We start from the raw sequence: 21990 nt of genomic DNA on the forward strand, positions 1-21990 counted from the left end.
AGTTTGTGTGGCAGATTTATCTATTCTAAATTAAAACAGATAAACAGTTTTAAAAAAGGCAATGGGTAGAGCAAGGCAACCAAAGACATAACATTCTTGTTTGAAACCCATCTAGGGGATGGGATAACTGGTAGTTTTGTGAACCATCTATCCCACAATCCAGCTTCTTCTCTGTCTTGTTTACAAGCACTGGAAGTTTAGGTTAAAGAAGTGGGAGAGATAATATCTCCAAAAGACTCTGAGGAGTCCAAGAAACATTCCTAGGAAGGGCCTTGCTGAAGCATCTGCTGAGATGTGAGGAAGTCCCCAGCAGACAGTGGCAGCCCAGACTGGGGTACACGGAGTCTTTGTGCACTTCCCTCAGCTCAGCAGGAAAGATCCCTCACGAGGGGGCCTCTCAGCCATCTAAACAAATTAAAAACCCTTTTGCAGCTCTCTTTAGTTATTCTCTCTAAACATCCTAATTTTCTATTTCAGTGTTCCCTTCCTGTCTCTGCTAAAGAATAAATTGGAAATAACAAGAGAGAATACAGTATCATCCAGTCACGAATGAGTCTGAAATGCTCATCTAGTAAAAAATATGAAGAACCCTTCATTCCCAACAGATGTTTATCTAAGACCCTGCATCTTTTGTTTCCAAAACATCATCTGAAGAACGGTATTTTTAAGGACACAAACATAGCATTTTTTCTTAATTGCTACTCTCTTCTTAATTGAAAACATGATATGCAGGTATATAAATTCCCTTGCATGTGCCTACATTAAAGGGAAAAGCTGAATGTAAAAAGATCATATAAATTAGTTAACTTTAATTAGCAGGAAAATCCTAAATTGCCTTTAAACATTTATTGTAGAAATAAAGATTAGTGCAAATATAATATACTGTCTTATAGAAAAGATTTATCAGTTTTGAATACGTTGACTCTGAGCTTATTGCCACAGCCAAAACAATATTCATAAAAACGTAATCATATTTACTGTTTTAATGGTTATTTTCATGGATAATTACTATATTTAATGTCTCTTACTTCCATGTTTCCTTCGAGTCTGCAAGAAAAATTACCTGTAGTGTCAACAGTCCTTCCTGAAAACACAGTTCATAAGCCATCTAACCACTGCAATTCAGTGTCATCCTGAACAAAAGGCTTAACCAACAGGAAAAGGTATTTGAAATAATGAAAAATTTGTGGGGTTGACCCAGAGGTTATTAATTCAGGCTTCCTGGACATAAGTTTACTACACAGATGACTTACTGAATGTAGATTCCAAGGGAGAAATTACACTAGATATTGTTACATTAGCCTTCAACTGCCAGAAAAAGATCCTTCCTCCCTAAATAAGGTGCCACCAAAGCACTTCATTACGCAACCAGCTTGTCATTAGCTACTTTGTTGAAATAACAGATAGCGTGACTAGACCACACAGAGATCTGAACAACAATAAATACAATATATCATGAAGAAACCCTGAAATGTAATACACATCTCAGCCATTTACTGATCTGTAGTTTAAACAAACACAGAGACCTAAACCAGACTTATAAACTTTAGTGACAAAAATATTTTCAAAGACAGAAGGGCTTATGCTAATGGATACCATTCAAACTGCCTAATGTAACACACATCATCTGAAAACAGAAATATGCCATGGATAACTCCTCAGGAAACATTCAGGGACTCAGAGTACAAATATGAGCTTAGTTTTACCTGAGCTATATGCTAACACTGAAAATTTGCAGTTTGTTTATAGAAAAGCTGATTGGGAATAATGAAATGTCATCCCTGAAATATCTCTAATTTCCATTTGGAATATTACCGTATTTAGAAAGAATTTTACAACAGGAAGACTTATTATTAATACAAGATTATTTTCTAATCAGAAGAATGTCTCTACTTACATATATCCTGTATTTTAACTGCTTTACAAATGACTTGCATATTTGTCAGCATCTTGGGTTCAGTTAGGCAGTGACAAGCCCTAAATACTTCAAGGAAATGAGACACATTCAATTAAAAAAAGCTTCTCATCTCTGTTACAGCTATGCAGAGACTTTGATGTGAATGGTGGGTGCTGCAGCTGAAAACAATAGCTGTCCCTTTATCTTGGAACATATACATGACTAAGAAGTTAATCTGATACAATACCACTTTTATGTACAGAAGAATTAAGAGGGTTTGCAACCACACATTTTAACACCCACTCCCCAAATCCTGTGGATGACTGTGACTGAGAAGGTGAAATAATTACAACTTCTAGTGCTTCTCTGCAGCAGCAGTTCTGGCAGAGTTCAGCTCCCCGGGATTCATGTCAGCAGTGGCCAAAGGGAAATCACCTGCCTGGTCTGCACTAAGGACACTTAGAAAGAGATCAGAGTGCTGATAGTTCAAGACCCACACATTCAATCCACCTCCTTTTGCTCTCAGCTCAAAGTATTAATGCACAACACTGGTGTCTTCCAGGCAAAGTTCAAGTGTTAATTTAGAGCTTCTCCTACCTGAGCCTCAGTAGTTACTGAAGGGTAGGACTCTCTCAAGCAAATATTAAACGAGAAGAAAAGAGAAGACAGCCCTCAAAATACAGCCACCCCTCTACAGTTGTCCATGAAAAGAAGCAAGACTAGCTCACCAATGTTCTCCTCCTGTCTAGCTCCGATATTCCTGAATTTCCTGTATAGCCTGTGTACATCCCAACCAAGGGCTGCCCAGCTTTTCACAGAACTGCTGAAGTGCTGTAAGATGACAGGTGAAAAGCTTCGCCCTCTTTTTCTTTCCTATTCTATTCATTCTCTTTTTCTTTCTCCTGTTCCTAAATCTAGTTAATAAGAAATGGAGGTGAAACTGAAGTAGCAAATATATTTCTCACTAGGCTGTTCGAAATAAAAAATTTAGCAAGTAAGACAAAATGAGAAACTTCTTACTTTACACCAGCCTCACTGGAGCCTTACTAACCAAAGCTCTGCTATTAACTGCAAATTTGTAAGTTAATGAAGTTAGGAAATTTTAATGTTGTTTCTAAAACCCAAAATTTTTCATTCCACTTGAAGACAGCAATTTCTTTTACTTCAAATCAGAAAATTCAAGCATATCTACATACTTCCACAACAAAATCTTGCTGAAATGTATTTGTTTTTTCAATAGATACTGTTCTTTAACCACTTTGCCAAAAATGCAGGAAAAAAACCCCAAAATCAACATTTTGTATATCTCAGAGGAGAGATCAGTCTTGACTCACAGGCTCCAGATGGGAATTATCACATTTGTCATATTTGCAGGACTGAAACTGCCTGATGAAAAATCCCCCACAGCATGACCAGCCCCTCAAAGCATCACTGGTACTCTATCTAACATATACCCTTAGAACAATATGAAGCAATCAGAGTCCCTGTCTGAGCTCCTAACAGGCCATACTGAAACAGTTCTGTTCAAACTTGCCACTTCTGAATGCAGCACCTGCACCTCATGATCACACCAATTCAGCTCCCTAACAGGTTCCCTTGGGATGGAATCTTTACACAGTAGCTTGCATAACACTGTCTAATTCCAGGCAAGACCAACATTAACAACACAAAGAATTTAACTCCTTCTCAGATTTACCTCCTGAAATAATTTCACCACTCTAGTCAGGCCATGCTTCTATTTTTAGCAGCAACAAAATAACTACCTGCCTGTATCTCAAAGCCTGGAGGTAACTCTTCATTTGACCTGTGATTACAGTCAAGATAATCAGGGCATCATTAATCCAGAATGATAAGTAATAAGACAGTTTCTTAATATGTCATTAGTATGTATGAATCTGCCCTATTTGTATGGATGGAGACCAGACAGCATCTTAGAATAGCTAAAAAAAAACCCCATTTTACGTTTTACATTTTCTATCAAGCTGAAGCATCCCCATGAGTCACAGAGGTTGACTAGCTGGTGACAATCATGTGTTGAAATTACACACGTCAAAAGGCTGTGATTCACTGAAATCAAGCGCCTGTTTTTAATTTATTTATATGAGGCTTCCACATTTCTGAGCCATGGTTTCACCCAACTGCTTCCCTAGCAGTGTAAATCACCATCAAAGTCCAGAAGGGTAAATGTGCAGAACATAACTGGGTTTGAATATGACGCACGGCAAACAATTGCAAAAGCACATCCATGGATTCATTGTTAGAGCTGCCCCAGTCTTGGAAACATCTTCACATTTTTCCACAGTTGATGCAGGAATTCAGAATGTTGCAAGTATATAATTAGTATTAGATGTGATTAATTCATACTGTGGGAAAACACAGAAAGAACTGAAATAGGGCTCTGTGAATCTCTTTTCTCTCCACCCAAACTGCAATCAAGCATATGCCTATTCCACTCTCAGAACATACTGCCAGAACTCAATTTTGGGAGCTGGCTTTTTTTCTCCTTTGGCTGTAATATTGAATGTTTCATTTTTCAATGTCACACTATTTACCATGCACATATTTTAGTCATATCATTTCACAGTATGGTTCTGGGGGTGGTTGGCTTATGGCTTCTTTGTACCTATATTCCTTCATTCTCTTTCTCATTTCTTTCTCACCAGGCTGTTTGCCAACTCTTATTTGCCTATAGTTATAAAATAGCAACAAACTATTATCAATCCTTTGAAAGACACATAATACAGAGTTTAAAAAAGTACAACTGCAGGTTTCATCTGTATGGTTTGAGAAGAATCAGTTTTGATTTCTATTCTGGCTCATTCTGGATTTTGTGCTGAGCTATGCTTCAGGATCAGATCTAAAAAATCTTCCAAGTTTACTTATTGCAATGCTGAAAACACGAAACCCTAAGTACTTTAGAGTTTGAGACAGAGCAATAAATCAGTCCTCAGATTACTGCAACGGGGCTCAAATTTGCTTGAAGAGTTCTGTGAACCTTAGGAAAAATCTCATGGAAGTTTAGCTTTTAATGATAGCTGAATCCATCAATGCTTGGCATGGTTCCACAAGTTTTAACGTAAGGTTTGCAAAGCCCGGGCAAGCACATGCCCTCACTGGTGTTTACTTACCTGCAATAAGCAAGAGCAATACATTCCTACTAGATACTCAGTTTCTGAATTTGGTGTGTATTTCACACAAATGAAATGAAATGAAAGCAAGATAACAGAGGAAAAAAGGTGACACAGGGAATAAAGCATGGGAAAAGAAATTATGACTTTGGTCCTACTCTGCCCAAAATTCCACATGCCTCCTGAAAAAATAAGTGAGATGGGGGGGGGAAGTGCCTGAGTGACTTAAGTATTTCAGTTTCGTTCTCAAATCTTTCATTTGGCTTTAAATTTGGTGTGACCTCTGCTATGATTAAGCATAACTATGCTGTACAGCACAGCCCAGGGCAGAAACTCTCTTAATTCAGAGACTAAAAAAGGTCAGCTGGATGCTGTATTACCTTGCCTACACCACACTGTGCCCCAGTTAATTACCATTATTAAGAGAAGAGCCTATAGCATCAGAGGGAGCCTTGTACTACACAGACTCCCTGCTCTCAAGACCACAACAAATAGTCTCCTCGTGGCCCTGCAGTTGACCACACAGACCAGCAATATCTTACACTGCAGCATCACAAAGGATAATCATAGAAAAACTGGACTCAGGTGAAAAAAATGAATAAACAAATTACATTATAAATGGCACATCATAATGCTAAAAGTTCTCTTATATCACATTCCTGAGTCTAATCACAACTTCTTACTCTGATAATAATTGTGTTGATCTTAATATAAACAATCTCTAATCCTTTTCTACCTAGATTATTGCTTTTGTCAGCTAAAAAGCATATAGATCATTGATTATATATATAAGCTCATCAATTATCATATTGTTGTCATTGTGTAGTACATATTTTTAACGAGGTTCAACATATGAAGGGGTGTTAAAAACTCTGAAAATAAAAACTGTCTCTTAGCCATACTTGTTTATATTTTTAGTTCATGTTTATCTGGCACTTACTGGCCCTCGAGTTATATACCTGCACTAATGGGGGAATAAATCTCCTTGTCCCAGTATTTACTCAAAAAATTTGAGTATATTTGGTCATGTACTCTCCCTTCTTCTCTTAAATTCTGTGTGTTGTACGATATTCAGCTTTATTTATAAAAGGTTATGCTTATTGCAAATTCTGTCCTGGAACAGACTTTATTAGATTAAAACTAATTTCCTTCAAAATGTCTGCCTTTCTAAACCTGAGGAAAACATCCTGACTTAATATTTGAGGGGAGGGGGAAAAACTAGTTAATTAGGGGGAAGAATATGCACACAGCTGCCACTCTGACAACAGACATACTTTCATCCTTGTATAGCACAGTCTTCTCCCACCCTGGTGTTCTGCCCAAAGTTTCCCACAAAGAACTCCCCAGGGCTGGCCTGGCCCCTGCAGCAGGTTCGGATGCAACACCACCGAGCCAGCCCTGCACTGCAGGCACCTCCCCACCTCACCCTGCCTGCCAGCCACAGTCCATGTCTGCACTTCTCCAGACTGCAAGAGATATTGCAGGAGTTCATATGCAATTACAGGATTGGAAACCTTATACTACAGTATGTCCCCTCTCCGTTTCAGTTACTCCAAAGGTGCCATTAGTGAGGCCGTTTACTGCCAGACTAGAAGTTTCCTGATGTGGGCAACTTACCCATGTCAGGGTGTGGAGACGCTACTGAAAGATCACCACAGAGAGGAAAAACTGCACTGGACACTCATATTTATCTTTTTTTTTCTTTTGAGAGGTTTTCAGACTCTAGTACAAAACCATTTGTGAGCAGTGAGGAGCTGCTGCAAGCAGAGCAGCAGCACTCAGTCTGACCTGGACGAGGAGCCGTCACTGCCACACTGTCTGCTGGCACAGCTGGAGCAGAGTTACCCCTCAGCACAGCAGCATCATCCCACTCCAGATGTGCTGCCTTTGTGCTCTGGCTGCTGGGAGAGGCAAGGATGGATATTATGGGGAGTAGGGCTCACCAGGAGTATTCTTCTTCTGGGGAAGCACAAGGGGTGAGATGGATATGGGGTCAGAGTGCTAGTGTGGGACAAGGGAGGGGGTGAGCAGGAGCTGTTGCTCCTGCAGATGTGACTCGAGCAAAACTGGCATCTGCAAGTCCTTGACACACAGTTGTCCAATGGAGGGCATGGAATTACTCTTGACAAAGAGAACCACCAGCCACTGCTCCTTGGGGAAAAGCAAACTCAATGCTTCCTCTCATTTCCGTGAGCCAATATAGCTTTGTAAGAGATTTGTATTCTCCATGTACACCACATAAGGATGTGCTTTGGAGGAGCTGGTACAAAGACTCTGTTTTCACCACAACCACCACCATTTAAATATTCATAGAAAAGGGAAGTAATGAGGACCTTAGTGGGAAGAGATTACAAAGGAAAGATCTGATAGTAGGGGAGAACGGAACTACAGAGTGACCTTTAATAAATAACTGCTATGGTCCCAAGTGAGTTAATAAAACTGCAGCCTAATTTAACCACATCCCCTGAACTTGCCCTTCAACAATTGCATGGTCAAGACATTGTATACAAACAGAGAGGTCAGCCTTTGCTAATGACCACAAAAAGCTCCCTCGCTGCAGCAGCGCAGACAGACTGTAGTTACAGACTCAGGCGCTGAGTCACGGACTATACCCCTCCCTGCATGTGCAAGGCATTAAGTGTTCATCACAGAAACTTAAATAAATTAAATCATTCCACTGCTAACGACAAAAAGGGAACTTTCAAGTTGCACAGTTATTATTCAGAGATATGGAAGCAATAAAGTTAAGGTTCCACATGCACCCTCATCTCTGGACTTTGGTCTGCATGTAGTGTGACTGTTAATTCCATGAACCGGTAATAGTTCTTTTTCCTAAAAAGACGAGAAAAATACTTTTTATTTGCATACAGTCTATAAACTCTCAAGAATGGCAGCTCTACTTTATTTAAATAATTCAGTCTCCTTTTTACTGACACATTTTTATGCACTAACATCTTTTTCCTGTGTTTTTGCATTTTGACGTTCCAATCCCATTTCTCTCCATGGAGCCCCAGCAATGATCCTCACCTCTAAGGATCTAACCAGAGTACAGAGGTCTTTCTCAATGGATGCATACCTCTGCATTTTTCTATCAGTCCACAGCATTCCACATATACCAGAGAATACTCAGATAAACCTAAATCTACCCAAATTGAATGTGCAGGAGGTCTTTATATGCCTATAATTTTTCATCATTACTCAGTCACAAGCTGTTGCAGGTTACTTACAGAATATATTACTGTCTATTTTTCAAGCAAGTGACTTCCATTGACTCTGGCTGCCATACAAGTAGTTTACAGCCTACTTTAGAAGCTACTTCTACTTTAGAAGTCTTTTTAGAAGCTATGTCACATATATATTTAAGGCTGTAAAAAACCCATATTTGATGCTGTATGGAAAAGAGTATTAAAATCACAAAGTCTATATCAAATTCACACAAACAAAGGAAAACACATTCAGCCTTACCAACAAAAGGATATATTTCTCTCTACCACTGATGTTTTCAACGTCAGTGAAAACATTGTTTGTCCAATACTACTGACATTATAACAAATTTCTTTTGGTTTTCCTTCTCTTGGGAGACAGGCAAGTTTCTGAGACATTTTCTTATTGAATTTTGGGTGATCATCTTAAAAGAAATTTCAGAATTTGGAAACATTTCTCTGTAGACAAGTGACTACTATATTCCAAATAATTTCCAAGATGCAGAAAGGAGAGATTCTTATACAAGTATTTAGAACTTCACTGCATTTCTTTTGAAGATGCAGATGTACTTTTGCAATGCTGAAGATTGTAGGGATTACTTGTTTTTTTTTAACTTTTCCTGCTTTGTCTCAAATAACCTGAACATTTTTACACTTATTCTTCATCAACTCTCTGGCTAGCAGTATCCTGAAAGATGTAAACTGGGGAATAGGCATCTACAGTCAGACAACTCACATAGAAATGTTATGACAAATGTAGTAGAAAGGTCATCAATGGCAAAATCTGGATATACAAGAAGTTCAAGAGATTCCTGTTGTTCCTGGTATAGAAAAAAAAATGCAAAGGTGAAGTTCTTCATAGAACTTAAAAAAAAAAAATTAGATTTAAGGTTTCTTGAACCATAAGCGGCTGTGAAATCAGTCAGAAACACAGATGAATACACATGCCAGAATTTTGTGAATTCCACACAAAGAGAAAAACGAGGCATAGCACAACATAGTTATGCAAGAGGCCACTGGCAAAAAAAAATGTCCAGGGATAGCTTTTAAATATTTATAAATAAGTGCAACATTACAGTGGAGGGAATGAATGCTATAAACAATAGGGTCATATTGTAACTTTAATTAAAAAAAAAAAGGGTAAAATATCTGAAATACCAAAAGAACATCTTTAAAGGGACTTTGCGGGTGGGAGGGCACAGTTGGGTTTTTTAAACAATCATAAATACTCTCAGACTTGTAGTGGGATGAGACAAGAGTGGCATCTAGTGGCTCCCAGTGTTACGGTATTTATTCCCATTGAACAGCTGGGATATGGCCCATATGGTCCAGACCTGCTTTTCTACAGTATTCATTCCAACTGTCTGGACTGTAATTGAGCATCTGGTGAGTCCTGGACAGCAAAACTGGGGAGCAGGGGTGTGGGGAGGTTAATACATAAAGGAATAAAGCAAAGCGATATTATTTTTTGTTGATAATTGCTTTCTTGGTGATTCAGCTTCAAGGCAAGTAGATGGAAGGGTTTGTGTTTTTTTTTTAATCTGCAAGAATAAATTGCACACTCTTTTAGAAAAGATTTAGTAAAGCTATGGGACTAATAATGGTCTGTTCTTCATGTGTGAATGTTTGGTTACCACTGACTTCCAACTATAAAGCATGTTAACAGAGCACTTCATACATCATATATGTTTGGTGACATTTTCCAAAATTTACTTAACACTCTTATGAGTTGCATACTTTTAACATGAAATTATTGAAAAGAAGTTCCTCAACTGCAAATTTTGAAAATTCCTTATGAGAGAAGACAGTGTATTTGCAGGAACAGATTTCCTGAGAGTCATCCAGATTCCCTGGGGGAGGATCACTTGCCGAGGAAAAAGGTACAGTATTATGGTATTAGAGAGACTTGATGAGTTCTTGATCCAGGTTCCATTTTAATTACGTATTATTAATCATTTTCCAGTTGGAAAAATCTACCATTGTCTATGGGCAACTAATTAGGAACTCATGTTTTTTAAATCAAAGAAATGTGTTGAGGTTTCTTTTGCAATGTGGGGTTGAGCTGAGAATACACAGCACTAGAGCATAAATTTTACTTCACAGTCCAAAAATTGTTCCGCTAGAACACAAATATACAGGAAATTAAATTGTGTATTATATTCCAAAACTGCTGAGATACTACAAACATTCAAATATCACCACTGAAAAGGCCATTTAAGTAACCTAATCTGCTTTGCATTTGCAGTTCTTATCTCTTTGAAACTGTTCTCTGATAATAAAAATAATTTCTCTATTAATCCCTGCACACAGTAACCACAGAAGGATAAGTACATATTAATTGATATTACTGTTTATGACTAGGATGGCAATGACAGTGAACGTTACAAATGCTGTTATTACCATCAGCAGTTCAGAACAGCACGTAAGGAGGATTTGAATTGTAATCAGTGTTAGACACAAAGCCATTAAACTAATATTTAACCTACATTTAACAGAATTGAAGTGTTGAATGGTAATACAAATTACATCATTGTATATACCTAAGACATTTAAAAAATTATGTAACACGGAATAAAATACAAAATCTGTGTGTGTTGGCAAGTCATTGTGTTGCAGTTCAACTTACCAAAGTGTCAATTTACTCATTTACTTCAGAAGTGACTATTTTTTCTTTTTTTTAGTTTTCAGAACTTAAACTGAAATTTAAAGCTAAAATTTCATTTTTGAAACTGAAATACAAAATTATTACAGATTTTTACAAAGTACGTTGACTCTACCAAAAATTGGCATTCACCAAGTCCAAACAGCAGGGGTTTGGCTATTTTTTTTTCCAAGCTTTTGGTCAAGAAAGGTCACTCTGGCTGCTTGATATGGTGACTGCTATGTGAAAAATTAAATTTAAATTTCTGGAAAATAAAGGATTTTGATAATATAGCTGCTGACTTACAATACAGCAAATGAGGTTTGTTGGCACACATTGTCAGAATGGTTAAGTACCATCCTACTCCCAGTAAAAAAAGTTTAAAATAAAGGCAAACACAAAGTCCCAGTCAGTACATTGTCAGACTACACTGTGTGCTTCTATCCAGTATTTTGAATGTAGGTGACCAATTTAAAATCATTATAATGTTCCAGCTATTAAGTTTCCTGTATCTGTTCTATGATTATCGAGAAGACAACAGCTCTATGGCTTTTTGAAACACCTGCAAAATGCAAAATTTAAATTAGCTTTTCAAAGTTTGTTTTTCCCACCTGGGCCAGCTCCACATGCCAAGTCACTCACCAGACCTCCCCCACAAGCTCGTGTTTAGGACAGGCTGTGTGTCCAAGAGTTCCAGTCCAGCTAAGTGGCAACTGAATTGCACTATTTGTTTGTGAAAGTGAAGAGCACACGGGAGTGAGAGACAGAGAACAGGACTCAGATGTGTTAACTGCTGTTACAAATGCACACACCATCACATGCGTGCATGCAAAGTAATCCCTGCTCTAGAGTTTTCCACCTAAACGCAAGGGAAGAGATTTATACAGATAGGCAGAGGAGGACACCCATAAATAATTAGGTCATACTGATCATGAAGATAAGTGACACTCTCAGATCATCAACCACCTTACTCGTCATCAAGGATTTGTGGAGGTGGGAGTGGGAGGGAGAAGCAGAGGATCACTTGTTGAAAAAGGACAATCAAAAAGAAAAAAAAAATGTAATTAGTGAAACATTGGAAATGTAAGAACAGCCAACTCCCATCTGGAATCACCCACAAAAGCCAGAGACAGTGATTACAGAGATCCCCAGCAGTGCTGTCCTTTGCCAACTCCAATAAGTTGAGGGAAGTGACCATCTGCAGAGACCTGTCCGGTACCTGCCCTGGGTGTGTGAATGGTCACTTTTGTTGAAGAAGTGGAGATGTGGTTTTAGTTAATGCAAGACAGTTCAACTGGTAAAATGTTACTAAATCAATTGTATATCAATATACATTCTGGTATCACAGCAGTTACAGTTCAGAGTGTAGGGTAACAATAATGGAAAACAGAACTTGCCATTATGTATCATTAAAGTATAATCAATTACAGGAATCTGTTAGTGCTTTCCTTCAGAGACTCAATCACAAGGAAACACAATCTACTCAAATGTGCAGATAACAAACGGAAATGATTTTTAAAACAAGGTGACTGGGTTGAAAACATTTCTAAAGATAAACTTTAACAGATTTCCTGACCTCATTTTATTAATGCAAAAGTCAAAATAGACAAAAATATTGGCTTTATATTCCAAGAATAGAATATGAAAGTTCCTATTAAATCTGGGCCTGGGGCATGTATTTTCCAGCCAACCTGCAAGATTGCATTTGCTGTATTCATCCTTATATATTTGTGTGTATATACAATGATGTCACTGTTTATGGCACTGTAAAGTCCTATTCAAAAACCACAGCTCTTATACTGTCCTTCTGGAGTTCACTTACACACAGGTTGAGGCAATGCTCACCAAATTCACCAGTTAATGTCAGGGCTTATCTGGAGCCAACAGCAGAGAGGTGTCTGCACACAGGGGTGAGCACACCCGCGCTCTCAGGGAGCCAGGCAACCGTGGCAAAGGCTAATGAAACCATCAGGCACATCTTTGGAGGTGCAGCAGAGGATTTGTCACTGTAGAAATGCTTTATCAGTCAAAAGTAGAGCTGAACTGCAGTCTGAAGAGAAAGGGCGAGACAGCAAATGAGACAGCTTTGTACCCCTTGTATCTCCTTGTGTCTCTCTCCAGATAAACCACCAGGAGCACTGGTGGTTTACAGAAGTACCACAGGAGAGTCCCCCACTAAGAAAAAAATCTGCTCAAACACTTTCAACTTGATAACAATCCCACCTCCCAGCTTTGTCTTCTCATACACACAGAGGGAAAACAGGAAGATGAGGTGAAAATCTGCACTGGGATAGGATGAACGGGAGGGAACACGCTTGAAACGTTAAGGGGGGGAGGAACAAAAGATTGTGCAGGGATGGAGAAAAAGCTACCAAGGCTGCCTCCCCATCCTGCTGCTGCTGTTGCTGTGGGGGCAGAATTTGAAGAGGGGAGGAATTGAGTCAGGCACCCTGGTGAGGAGTGCAACAGAAAGGAGAGAAGAGCATGAAGAACCGCTCAGAACTGTGCTAGGGCAGCAAGGTCACTGGGCTGGGCAGAAAGGCTTGGACCGACCTTGGAGCCTATGAGACCTCCCACAGATTTTCACCACCTCAGATGACCTCTGTCCAGATCATTTTATCTCATCACAACTCTGTAAACCCCTTCAAAAAATCACAAACACTGCATAAACTCACACAAGCCCTACAAATTGTACCAGACCTCCTCACCTTGCTGCCACAACCAGCTGGTCTTTGCCAGCCCAACTGGTAGCCCATGGTCCATCCAACACAGCACATCCCCCTCAGCTTGACTCTTCTTTGCTGTGAAATCCTGTTTTGCACATGATGCTGAAAGCTCTTGAGCTGACTTTGTCAGCAGGAGCTTCACGCAGGCACAGAATATCCATTAAATGTTTCACTAGTGTCTCTGATAGGCACCTTCTGGACCCACAGCAATATTTCTCTGAGCACACGCTCCTCATTTTGAAAAACTAACTGGATGCAGAATAAGATTGCAAATCCCTTTTTTTACATCCCAACTGAATAGTCCAAAAGCTTTAGCTATATAGCTGATAGTTTAAATCTGCAATATGAAACACATAAAATGTAATATTAAATCAAATTACTGTTATTGTAATGTTGGGGGGTTTTTTCCTCTTTTTTTTTAAATGAACCACAAACAAAACACTTATTTAAACTTGACCTGTATGATTTTTCAAGGAACATACCATTGTTTTTTTTCCAAGCTTTTCCCATAGGCAAGTACATCTTCTATTTTTTATTTCATCTATTTATATACTGAACCATTGCACTTAGTCACAAAACTCCTGGCCTTATCTTAGACATGGTCTTTCACCAGAAGGGGGTTTTTGTGGGTCTTTTGGGGGTATTTTTTAAGCAGGACATCTCCCACATCATAACCCACAAAACCAGACAATATACATAAGGTTGAAGTGCAGAACTGTGAAAAGAACTATTAAAACATAAGTACAAAACTGTACATGCATTTAAATATGCATGATTATTTCATACTATCTGTCATGGTCAAAAGTGTATGTAGAGTACAGCTCAGAAGACTGAGCTTCCAAGTCTGAAGGTTTTACACATCATCACAGATTTCTCATAATTTGAAATTTTCAATTTTTACATTAAAAAGACCTGAAAGTCATTAACTGTGGCCCTTGACATTGATCTATCTATTGTGTTTTGTGCTGTTACCTTTTATTCACGGAAAACTAATTGCTTCTGCTTTTCCAAATAATTTTTAAAAAACCTTAAATGTCACCAGTGACTATTTCACAGGCAGAAGCTTTCAACTAACCATTAGAAAATTTTCAAGTGTATTTTTATGATTAAAAAAACCCCATAGCTCACTGAATTCAGATAAACCCTGTATATTATGAATCGACCAACCACGATTGATGAAATGATGCGTGAAAATAGAGACAGAGGCAAAATAACCTACTTGAACCCAGAAAATTTTTAGACAATAACCATTACCAGCTTTAATTAACTTTAACACAAAAGCGGGGGCTCCTTCTGTTTCAAGTTAATGAAGCTCAACACATAGACACTACAATTAGAGACAAAAGCATAAGTCTAAAGCAAGTTATATTTGAGGATTGAAATAATGAGCTTGGCATTTTAATTTTGTAGTCAGCAATTATGTGAGATTCAGAAACAAAGAAACAATACATACAATGGAAACATTAAGGTATAAATGCAGCTGGTTTTCACTCAATATCTTTCTTATAAGCCAAAGGCAAGAAAGTAATTTTTTTTCCCTATAATAAGCAGTATGTGCAATACCCTGGAAATACTTTGACTGTGATCATCTAAGATTTACTCACTTTCATACTACACAAGTCAGAAACGTGACCTCATCTAAAGCTCTGAACCGCTTAGTGACTCCTATCTTGCCTTTCTCATATATATTCATTAAATCTTTATCTGTAATACTGTTATTTCCATTTAAAATGATTGTTGTGTAGCAAAAAAGCTGCTCTCCCACAAAAATGAATAAACCTAGATCACTTCCACCCTTTTCAATAATTTGCCTATTTCTAAATACTAGGTTGGAAGAATATATGACCCTTAACTTAATCTCATCACCAAGCACCTCCAAAAAAAAAAAAAAGGCACAAAAAGAGAAAAGATGGTCTGCTATTTATGTCTCCCATTTATAGTTTATTAAACCTAGAGATAATAGGAAAAAGGTGGAAAAAAAGCAAAGAATGTCTGGGCTGTAGTATCAGATATCACTGCTTATTACTGGCTATCTGCCTAGTAATCATAAATCCATTGGGTAATATTCTCAAATCTTTTGCTTTTCAGGTAGGTGTGAGCCAAAAAGAAAAAAAGTTTAATTTTCTATGAAGAGCAGAAAACAGCAAGCACAGCACAACTGGGTACCAGGATGCATAAATATTCCTGATTACAAACCCTTGCACATAAAGCAAACAGGAAGAGTTTGAAGCTAACAGTGTGTACATCATGCAAAAGGTATCTCTGTCCCAAAAGATAGATATCACATAGACTATGAATGAACTGCTCCAATAAATTATATTATTCCTCAGAGGGGAGAGTAGAGCAATGTTATAAACAGTGACTTCAGAAAAGTGAGAACAATAGGGCATTGAATTTTGTAAGAGTGAATTAAGGATCTTTTTTTTTTCCTGGAGGAGAGCTCAGTATCATTGACCAATGAGCCTTATAAATAATAACATTAACTCCAGCACTGCCTGTTCCCTTAAGTACCTTTGCATCTTGCACTTTCAACATATTAGAAACTAAATGTATGTACAAAATAAGTAAAAATACATACAAAATTAAGTAGAGGTTTCAAATAATTTTTTTTAAATACACTTTAGAAAGCATGTGATCCTGGCAGAATGCACATCTCAGACACACAGCTTTGATGATACACTGAATGTACCTTTGGTGCAGAAGTCTTAACAAATCAAAAGCAACAATCCCCGTACATCAGCTCCTCCTTGTGCTATCTGATACGTTGTGAATATCCACGGATAAAGGAGAGCTAAGCCAAAGAAGCACTTTTCAAAATGAATCTCGATAGGATCAAAATCCTCAGATCTGTCCCTTGCCTTTGGCATCACTTAAATCAAGGAGAGTAGTTTTGCTAAAACATTCACTGAGATCTTGACAGGGCTAGGAATGTACAAGTAAATCTGACTCCCAGAGTGAAGCTGCTCAGTGCTGAGGGCAGGGCAAAGGCACAGGGCTCAGAGTTCTGCCACTGAGTAGCTGACCTTGTCTGCAGCAGAAAGCTAAAAGCTAATTAGAAAGCATTTTCAGAAGGTGACAAGCTCTCTATTTATTTTATTTTGTTTTTCTGAAGAGGAATGACCACTAATTTCTAGGCCACAAGTCTGAACAAAAAAATGTCAAACAACTGCCGCCATGAAGTGAATTTCAATGCCAAACTCCTGTTTGCTATCACCAGTACTGCAAACATCAGGCATTGGCAACTCTAAATTCATCTTGTATGGTCATTCCCCTGGCTTTTGAGCTGCTTTCTTAGTTAGTTGGAATTGGAAATTGATAGGCCCATAAATATCTACTAGTGACACAATATTAAACACATCATCTCTGTCTGCTCTGACAACGATAAGCCAAGTTTCTCTGAGGTTTACAGCAATCTCAAGGAGCGTATGTTTTTCAATAACATTGTGATCTTTTTCCTCATCTCCTATGCAGTCTTCCTCCTCACTCCCTATGCATACCTGTTTTGCCTGACTTCCTGAAACTTTTTTTTAAATGTTATTTGAATGTTTACCTACTTTTAAGTTCACTGAAAGTTTTAAGTAGTTGAAAATGGTTTCTCCATTTTAGCCTCACTATAAGCAAAGGTAATGGCTTTAGAGAGACTTGCAAAAAGATTACTGTCAGTACTCTTGAAACACTAAGATATTAACACTTCACAGATTTGCCCTTACACATTATTAAGTATTTCTCCTTCTCCAGTGCTCTTTCCTGCATGTTACAGCCTTCTGACACCTAACCTTTTTGTGCACCATTTCTGCTTCCTTCTGCATCTTCCACATCCCTCCTTCACAAATTGCAGTTTCCCCTTCAGTTTAACCTGTTCTGCCTACTCGGACATCCCTGCCCAGGGCCAGGGGTTTGGGGCCCACGAGGAGTCCACCTTCCCAAAAAAGTCTGGTTTGAAATGCAGGGAAAGCTGCCAATGGCTCAATTATAAACTGTAGCATGCAAGGTTCATATGCTGTTTTGACAGGGTGGAAAGGCAATCCCATTGGTAGAAGCTGCTCTGATTGGGGCACTCTTGGAAGGAATGCTGGACATCTCGAAAGAGTAAATTGTTTTGGATTGTCAGGTGAAGTTCTTGCAGGTTTACACCCACTCCCAGCTTGATATGACAAATGTCAACCTAATTTTAAGGCTGCAGTTTTAAGAATTGTTATTGATTTTCTGCCAAAAGTTCATTTCAGACTGTCTCTCTTTTCTTTCTTTCCTTTACCTGCTTGAAAGTGAACACATCTGTTTTATGTGACTAATTTCTTCTGGTACATCATTATCCTTTTATCTGAAAAATACTAGTTTATTCCTGTCTGTTCTACTGGAATAATTTACAGACTTGCCTTGCAAAAACGGTAAAGAAAGAATTCTGTATTGCAAACAACCAATTGTTTTATCACCATTCTAAATAGAACTTCCGTTTTACTTATAACCTTAACCCATGAATAGATGTGAGTATGCAAGAATCTCAGCTTTTAGTTCTTTTAAACATGTCTCTGACTCTTATAAGATGCTTACAAAGAGCATAAAAAAAAGCAACCTGGAAATACTTAGTGATTTGAGCATGGGAAAGGAAAAACTGTATATATGTATTATATGTATGTAAATACTTTCTGTTCCATCTTGTTGCTGCTGTTAGATGAGACCTGTGAATCTTCTTAGTTTTGGAAAATACATTTCTTTTTTGCAGAATTGTGCCAGAGAGGAGAATACTTGTACTGCAGTTCAAAACTACCCTCTGAATCAAGTGGAACAGAAACTCAGACTAGGGCCTCCGAGATCCAAAACAACTGCCCCATCCATCAGGCTTTTCTGAGCTGAGCGTCCCACAAACTCTTCTGCTGCAGTTGTTTCACATAACACAAATAATTTAATATTCACCAGAGAAGCAACTTGAACAGGTTTCTCATATCCTGAGAGCCCCACCTATTTGATTATGAGCTGCTCCAAAGTGGAGGTTTCTCTTGCTCAGAAAAACCTTTGGGGCATCTCAGTGTTTAATCAGAGAACTCGAAATTTTGAAAACACTCACGGGATGAGAAAACTATTTCCTTCTCTCTTCTGGTAGCAAGCAAGGGTCAAATAAATGTAAAAGCTAAAGTCTCAGGAAAACAACTTTATCAGCCCAGTCATACAGTTCTTTGACAGTTCCAAGTTTCAGATTACTGTAATTATTTACAGCAGGTATCACCGGGCAAAAGGCACCGTGTCTGTATTTGATGGGTAGAACTGAATTTATAGTGTGTTCTTCAGCACACACCTCACACACTTCAGATAGTGATTGCTATTACAAGAATAAATCCAGAAACGTCTGGAAACTACTTCTGGCTTAAGGGTACCAAAAGGATGAGTCCTGTAACTGCAGTCAGAAGAATGACTCTCTGTAACTGTGTGCCAAACCCTCTCAAAAGCAGAGCACGTCATGTGCAGTAGCAAATTCAGACCAGAGCTGCCGGTTCCTCTGCCCTCAAGCCCCGTGTAGACAGGACAGCTATTGAACTAGACAGGCAGAGAATTACTGTTCTCTTTGGATGGCTCCCTTAGACAGGGCAGAACAGCACCAAAATTACGAAATGGCTGAAAAATCATCTCCTGCACCTTGGCTTCTGAGACAGTGAGTTAAACTCTGCCATTCTGTGCCTGGCTATCAAACTCACTCCTTGTCGACAGAAGTTATGAACATGCATTAAAGTAAAATCACTCTAGCTATTTGCATTTGATTTGTTTGTAGTAAAAGAAGTTAGTTCTTAGAGAAATGTGTGGAAGAGAGGGAGAAGTAACAGAAATTATCCACTGATCATAATTGTCTTAAAACGTAAAAAATTTTCTCTCAAAGCTCAGGTAAAAAATAAAAAAAAAATAAATCTACAGAACTCCAAAGTGTAAAAAATAATAAAGTCATTCATAATTAGAAGATGAACTAAAATATTGCTAGCCTAGCTTCACAGAACCTTGTTTTTCTGTTTGCTTGCCAGAGAGGCAGAAAACATAAAAGCTTTGAAATTAAAATAATCCAAAAGGTACATGGCCCCTCTTCCTCTGTAGTCTTTCTGATACTTAATCCCTGCCATGCATGCAGAGCAAAAGGGAAGTGAAAGTCTTCCTCTGAAGGTTACCTTACTTGTGCATGAGTTCTACTGAATTTTTCAACCAGTAACATCTGAATCCACTGATGTCTCAACAGTTCCACAGTCATTTTAGTTTTCCTCTTGCCAGCTTCAACAAATAAATAGGAAAGAATAGACATGCCAAAGTGCTCTCCACTGAGAGGGCTAAAAATCTGAAAATCAATTTGTTGCAGCATTAGAGCAGTTGAGAAGTCCTTAATTTGAGCTCACAGAAATCAATAAGAATAATACAAATCTAAAAACTGCAAAGCTGAACCTTTTTTCACTTTCAGAAAAAAGTATTGAAGTATTTTATGAAAGAAAAAAATAACAAAGGAAAAACTAACACCAAATAAAAACTCTAACAGATGCTTTTACAATTTAAATGTGGCCTGCTGTGCCTTGTGGTTCTCTAGCTCACTACACACTCATGCTTCTGTGCCCTTTTTCCATCCTCTTAGCCCTCAAACTGCATTGAAACTCTTGAGAGTTTGGGGCTTTGGTACTGCAGGTGGTTTTTAATGACATTCTGAATTCTGTGCTTACTGTCTTTCTTTCGTCTCCCTTATCTTTTGATCAGTACTAAAAACTTCAAGCTATTCAGAAAATTTGGTAAGAACAAGACTTCTGCAGGTTCTGGCAGCATTTCTACATCATGGATGTATCCAAATTATGCCTTCAGCTGGAATATAACACAGAGGAGAACCCACCGCAGTATCACAAGTGTTAGAGTAAGATGAAGAGGAAAAGAGCAGGAAAGAGCTCCCGAGGCAGATTTTACAACTGAATAAACTATAATGCTTCCAGGCTTTGCAGCTACTTCTGCAGGAGTTGCACAGGGCCATGAGAAGTTAACAGTTCAGATTGGTGCCAGCTCTTCCTCCTGCCTTATTACAAGCTACAGGGACACCCTGTACTGCATCCAAATGCAGCTGACAGCACTTGGGTCTGTAAAATATTTCAAAGAAAGTTTAAAAAGGAATTTAGGCTCTTTCCAGGTTTGGAGTGTAGAAAGCTTGATTTCTGATTTAGGAAATAAGCTGCTTGGATAAATACTCCATGAAGCACATCAAACTTCAGATGCTGCACAGTTATTTTAAATGCACTTTTCAAAAAGTCATTTCAATCATTGGTTCCAAGTGCTTGAAGTCCAACGGACTTCCTGTTCCATTGTGGAGGTTCAGGACCCTTCAAGAGCTGACTTGAGACTTGTGGATATTATTCTAACAGCCAGAAAAATATTAATAGACTGTAAATCTTGTTATCATGTGCCTCATGCAATATTAGTGCGATAATAAATATGCAAAGAGACTTTTCTGAAATACTAAAAGTAATGCCTGTGTTATAATAGGAGTTTAATAAGATTATGTGGGATAGCTATTCTCAATTATCTTTTGTCCTTGTATTTTCCAGTACCTGATGTCAATGTAATTACCATCTATTTGTTTAAATTTTGATTAAATCCCTAAGCATTTAATAATCCATCATTATAAATTTTTGCCAGGCGTCATTATACTAAAACATTTAGGTCAGATTTTTTTTATTTTAAAGTAGCAGCAATTTAAGTTATGCTTTTATATCCATATTTAAGCTTTAGATCTAAGTGCTGAATTTCAGAATTACTAAAAGTCAGGTAGCTCCCTTTGAAGGTCAACAATAAACTATTGAGCAATATTAACAGTTGGAAGGTTAGACCTAAAAGCTGTAAAGTACATTAACTGGACTAATTCTGTTCCTCAGCCCTCTTTTGATATTTGTGCTTTCTCCTAAACATTTGGAGTCTTACCATTTGTACATTTTCAAAAATCATTAAATATGTATAAAAAAGTACATTGTTCACATGTGTAAACCACTGGAAACCCCTTAACTCTCCATCTGCTGATTTCACAATGTTTTTTATTTAGCCAACATATACAGTCTGAGGGTCAGGGTGAGATTTTTCAAGGACACAAAATGCAATTTGGAGTTAACAGACAGCAAAATCTGGCAAACAGGTACCTAACTCTGGTACAGTTTTGCAAATCTTTTCCTTAAGGCTCTGCCATATGTTATAGATCTAAAGGAAATGAATAATGAAAAGCAGCCTTATACTATTATTCCTTTTTTATCCCACTAAATTAACTTTAAGAGTATTCTTAAAAGAAAGTAATCTTTTCCTAAAAACTATTTTATTAATCCTCTTCTAGTCTTGGGACATAAAACTGAAATAAGTTCAACTATCTTAAAGTACTGGCACTTGAATCTCTCCTGTCTTG

The 21990-nt window shown here is 38.0% G+C and overlaps 1 protein-coding gene across 9 annotated transcripts in view; it reads right to left on the reverse strand.

The window, feature by feature from the left end:
• CACNA2D3 (calcium voltage-gated channel auxiliary subunit alpha2delta 3) overlaps positions 1–21990 on the reverse strand; it is a 482761-nt gene that overhangs the window by 247089 nt on the left and 213682 nt on the right. The window lies entirely within an intron of this gene.

The sequence above is a fragment of the Manacus candei genome, unplaced genomic scaffold (assembly GCF_025592945.1).
Source record: "Manacus candei isolate 608988 ecotype Guabito, Panama unplaced genomic scaffold, ASM2559294v1 h1tg000082l, whole genome shotgun sequence".
NCBI classification, from domain to species: Eukaryota; Metazoa; Chordata; class Aves; order Passeriformes; family Pipridae; genus Manacus; species Manacus candei.